This window comes from Ictidomys tridecemlineatus, chromosome 11, assembly GCF_052094955.1.
Source record: "Ictidomys tridecemlineatus isolate mIctTri1 chromosome 11, mIctTri1.hap1, whole genome shotgun sequence".
NCBI lineage: Eukaryota > Metazoa > Chordata > Mammalia > Rodentia > Sciuridae > Ictidomys > Ictidomys tridecemlineatus.
In genome coordinates, this window is record NC_135487.1 from 21,678,562 (window position 1) to 21,683,959 (window position 5,398).

The 5,398-nt window shown below is 53.4% G+C and overlaps 1 long non-coding RNA gene across 2 annotated transcripts; it reads right to left on the reverse strand.

Moving 5' to 3' along the window:
* Positions 1–2,181: 2,181 nt before the first annotated feature.
* Positions 2,182–4,469, reverse strand: LOC144367984 (uncharacterized). Of its 2 annotated transcripts, none has more exons than XR_013427679.1 (2): positions 3,652–4,469; positions 2,182–3,072 (listed from the first exon to the last, which is right to left on the reverse strand). It is a non-coding gene; the product is annotated as an uncharacterized LOC144367984 (long non-coding RNA). The 2 variants fall into 2 exon arrangements; XR_013427678.1 differs by having other exon boundaries at positions 3,587–4,469.
* Positions 4,470–5,398: the final 929 nt, after the last annotated feature.

The following is a 5,398-nucleotide window of genomic DNA, read 5'->3' on the forward strand; positions in this document are numbered from 1 at the left end:
ATGTCTCTGTGTCCAGGTTAGAAGCCCTGGGGCAGGCCCCATCCAGGTCTGCGGCAGGATGGAGGGAGACGTTGGTGAGCCTCATTACCTCCATATTTACACCCCGCCCCGCTGGTACAGCCGGCCTCAATGCGCCTGCCTGTCAGCCGGCGGGTTAGTGCTGATGGAGAGCTCTCTTGGGGCCAACCGGGCTCCACCATCTGGCCTGGCTGGTGTTGGAGGCGGGAGACCTGTCAAAGGATGCCCCTTGGGCTCTCGGGCCTGGCGCTAGGCAAACCTCAGAGTGGAGGGTGTGTGGGCACATTTGTCTGGCCTGTGCTCGCCCAGGTGTGGCTGGGAGGAGCATTCACGACTGTCTGTGTGTACGTGTCTGAGTGAAGGTCTCCTCTTGGTCTGGAGTTTCTGTACGTGACAGTGCGTCCCACCAACGGTGGATCTTGGCCTTGGGCATTTTCCGTGGGAAGCTCTGAGTAGAGGCAGGGGGGCTCTGTGAATTCCCGGCTCAGCTCTCAGTCGGGACAAGTTAACCTCGGGCCCATTTCTTTAGAGGGGTTGGTGGTTCCTGGGAAGGAAACCAAGCCAGCCGAGGAGACCTAAAGCATCCCTGTCTGGCCTTGAGTCCCATTCCCTGGAGGTGGACTTTGGCTTCGAGCATCATCAGAAATCCTAGGTTCACCAGGAAAGCACCCCCTCACCTGCCCCAGCCCAGAGACAGGACACAAGCAAAGCCACTCTGAAGTCCAGTCACATGATTACCCAGACCTGGACACATGAACAAAGACACTCACATGTGTAGTCACAGATCCACCAGACACAAGCATGTGTACACACTCATGGATACAGCATGGCATGCACACACTCATATGGCCACATGTGTGTGCTTACACATAGGATCACACTCATAAAATGATTTTTTGGGAGGGGGTACTAGGGAATGAATTCAGGGACACTCAACCACTAAGCCACCTCCCCAGTCCTGTTTTGTATCTTATTTGGAGACAGGGTCTCACTGAGTTGCCCAGGCTGGCCTTGAACTTTCAATCCTCCTGCCTCAGTCTTCTGAGTCACTGGGATTACAGGCATGTGCCATTGCACCCAGCTCATACTCATAAACTGACAAAGTAAATTCTTGCAAAGATGCACACACTTAGAATCCCATGCATGCAGACGTGCTTGCATATGTATTCACATGCACTGTCACTTCTGTCTCTTCCCACCCTCACCCCAGTTCTCTCAGTCCAGTGCCTCACTGCAGCCCTTTGCATGCTCTTTGCAAGGAGGGCATCAAAGGAGGGCAAATGTCATATGCATGTGACCCAATGAGCATGAAACTGTGTGTGCCTATGTCTGTGTCCGTGTGTGTACTCATCAGATAAAATGTCTGATAGTCTGTATAGTTCTAGCTCTTTGAAAAACAAGGGGATGACTCTTTATGACGAGGAGCATGTTTTTCTGTGCATGTCTGTGTGTATACCTGGAAGGACTTATGTGTGGCCGTGTGTACCCACATGTGTGAATGGGATTTTTTATTTCTGTGTAACTGCACCTTGCAGGCCATCTCTTTCGTGCCTGTGTATGCCTGTCTATGTGCACATTTGCATATCTGTGAGTGTCCCACGCGTACCTGGCTCTGTGGTCCAGGCTCCATAGGCTGACTCGGCTGGCTTCACTGCCAGTAGAGGCTATGGCCAGGGTGGGGTCAGGTGAGACTGGACTAAATCCCCCAGCCAATGACAGTTGTATTTACCGAGCTCTGAGTAGGACATAATTGCTTCTATTAATCTTTCTCCGGTTGTTAATTGCTCACTTATCGGGTTGTGTATTATGCCGACTGTTGCTCTTAATTCGCCTCCATAGCTGCAGGTGTTTGCTGCCTTATTAACTGTTAATCGGCGCGGCTAGGGATAGAGATTTAATTGGCCCCCAGAGTGGGACACAGGCGGGCCAACCGGGCACTGCCAGGCTCTCAGCCTGTCCCTGGAACTCTCACCTGTGGAGCACAGGTGGCACCAGGGAAGGGGCTGGCCCACTGCCAGCAGTCAGCAGTCCTAAACACAATAAGAGTCAGGGCGCCAACTGCAAGGCATAGCCCCTATGCGATCCTAACTCTTCCCAGAAGCCAACCGGCCAATCAGAACCTAGCTCCTGTACTCCCTCTCCATCACCAACCTTCTACCAGGACAGGAGCCAAGCTCATTTATTTTAATTATCTGAACCTAATTGAGAACTAACGTCAACACAGAGTGGAACTGTTTTTTGCCCTTTAACACCTCTTCTGCTTTTTCCATGTGACCCTAGCGATCAAGGTATTAAAAGTTACGGAGACACTGGGAGAAAAGAGAGCAAGAAGCATCCAGCAGAGCAAGAGGAGTTGAAGTTAGATCCAAGAAGCACTTCCCAGCCTTTGAGGAGGTATCTGGAGCAGCTGGAGTCTACACAAGAGTAAGAGCTTCCAGGAGGAAGTTCTGCTGTCCCATCCCGGCCACACTTCTGCTTGCACAGCCCCAAGAATAGGGAACTCCCTTCTTCCACTGCCCTGCCGCACAGCTGCTCCTCAGCAAGTGAATTCTGCACACTGAGTTGACTTCTCCCCTCCAGACTGTTGTAGCAAAGGAGTCCCAATTGTCATCATGGGGAAACTGAGACCCAGAAAGGGTAAAGGAGTGGCTCCAGGGTTCCCCAGTCCTCTCTGGTAGAGGCTCAAGCCTTCTCCAATGTTTCTGCCCTCCACCTTCCCTGTGGCCCTGCTCCATCCCAGACATCTCAGTCCCAGAGGGTACCTTCTCAGCCGCCATCTCTTCTGCTCAGTCTTCAAGCCTCCCACCTCAGCGGTCACCGCTGCAGCAGCTTCTGGCTCCAGTGTCTTTGGGTTAAGAATGAAAGATTTTTGGAAACACTGGTGTCCCTGTAAGGATGTAAGTGGTGAGGGGACAGGGTCCATGTTGCACCAACCTGGCCTCTAGCCTCCAAGAAGGAAAAACAGGCAAACCAATAATCCTCATCCTGTGCCTGGAATCCAGTCTGTCCTCTCATCTGGAAGTTCTTCCTGGTGTTTAGTTGTCATATCTCGAGCTGCAAAGGAAGTTGATTTGCTTTAGCTGGGTTCTGAAAGGCTATGGACTCAACAAGGGAGGGAGGAAGATACCATGAGTGCCTACTGTGTGCCAGAAGCAGGAATAAATGTGTGTAAAAGAGGCATCCTATTTCACCTCATATAAACTAGTGAGTTAGGGATTAGTAATCCTCTTTACAGAGAAGGAAATTGATCCATAGAGAGGGAAAAACCATACAGGCAGGATAGGGCTGAACTTGAGTTCCAACAAGTCTTGGCTTTGCTTAGGGAGCTGTCTTCCCTCAGGGATACTTGACTGGGTGGCAGTGGTCACTATCAACTCAAGCCACCCACCCCAAACCTGGGATCCGTGATTCGCAAAACACGCATGCACCTCCCACGAACTCATCAGATAAAATGGGAAAGAAGCAAAGGGAACCGTCTGTCCGGGGATAGTTACCCAAACAAGCTCAGGCCCCGCCTCTATGTTAATGACATGCAGATATGCAAATTTGCACAAGCAACTGCTCAAACCTTAAGTAGCAATGGGGTGACACAGGAGCAGTTGCTATGGAAATCCAAAAATGATGCCCCCCCACCTCCTGCACCAGCAGGTTCATAGACACGTGCACAAAGATCCAGGGTTCCTCGCTCTGGCGCCCAGAGGATCACCGAGTGGCAGAGGGTGTGAACCGGAAGGACCCTCAGAGACTGTGTCCAGCCGGGGGACGCTGAGACCCGGGGAAAGTCGCAGGAAGGGCACCATCTCGATCCTTGTGGGCCTGGGGCACCTTCCACCCAAACCCTTAGGGTAAAGGACGACTCCTACTCCGGCCTAGCAACGCGAGCTCCGCCCAGCGTTGCATAGCAACGTCCCTCGAGCCTAGCAACCCCGGCCACGCCCCCTAGCAACGTCAGGCCTAAGCCGCGCTCCGGCCCCTACCAAAAGAGAGACGGGAAAGGGACAGTGGACTAGGGCTGAAAGGTGGGTGGGGGTCACGTCACCCAGTCGCCGCCTCCAGACAGGCGACGGGATCCTCACATAGACCCCCTCCCCGCCGGCGAGGCGTAAGAGGGCCGCGTTAGTACCCCCCTTTACAGAGAGGCAAACCAAAGCTCAGAAGCGAAGGCCCTGTCTGGAGGCTAGTGCTTGTTCTTCCCGGAGCGCAGCAAGCGCTTAGTCTCCCGGGGGGCGGAGGGGAGCCCTGGCCTGGGGGAGGGGTGCACAGCCCGTCTCCTCCGCCCCACTGCGTTAGGAAAACCACCCAAGTTGCGGACTCCAAATCGAGCTGCAGGTTTGCATAGTAATTTGCATCATTTGCATATAGTGCGGAGGCTGTGGTGCTCCCTTGTCCCTCAGAGCCAGATAAGTTCTCCAAGGAGCCCTGCTACCTTCCCTGGTTCACCTGTCGATCCCCCTCTCCCTGCCCCCCACCTACAGCCCCCCGCGCCCCCGCTTCCAACCCCTTCCACTAAGTTCACTCACCCCGCCCCCAGCTCAGCCTCTGTCCTGCCAGCCCCGACCTCCATCCCAAGGCCAAGGGCCCCCTCTGCTGTCGGCCGCGGGTAGGGCAGCTGCAGAGCTCAAGGGGCAGGGAAGAGGGAAACCACCGTGGCCCCTTCCTTCAGGGTCTAGAGCGAGGTGGAAACGTGGGTAGAGGATACATACCTTTAGTCTCTGGAGCGAAGGGGGGGGGGTTCTGCAGAATTCTCTCCCCTTGGCCAGCCCCCCCACAGTGGGCTGGCTAGCCAGGGCAGCTGGTTCTGAGGTCAGTCTTCAGACTCAATTCTCTCAAGTTACACACACGGAGACACTTTATCATTAGAGCTGCTGTGACGAGCTCATTGCAGGGCCAAGGCAAGGTAGCACCGCCCAATGCTAGGCAATCAGACATATGGACGTGCATAAGGACACACATGCATGCACAGGGACACTCAAAGATACATACACACAGGAATATGGTGGCACTTTGTGGTACCCCTCATCTATCCAAAGGAAGAAATCTTGGTCACTCAGAAGCTTTATTAAAAAAACATTGAAATTTGCTCTCCTTTTGCTCCTTAGCAATTTCCATGTCTGTGCACCTTCAAAAGCCACTGCCCACTTCTCTCCCCCCACCCCAGTCCTGCCTTTTCCCACTGCCTGTTCTTCCCCCTAATCAGAATACTTGCAGAATGCTTCTAGAAACTACCCAGGGCAACAGCTTTTCCCTGGGGCAAAGTGATGGTTCCAAATTCCAGACCAGCAGTCAGCAAAGCTGAAAATCTATACACAAAAATCCAGACACACCAAACCACATCTGGTTGGAACTAGGGTCTCTCCTGACCAGTCAGCAGATGCAAAAC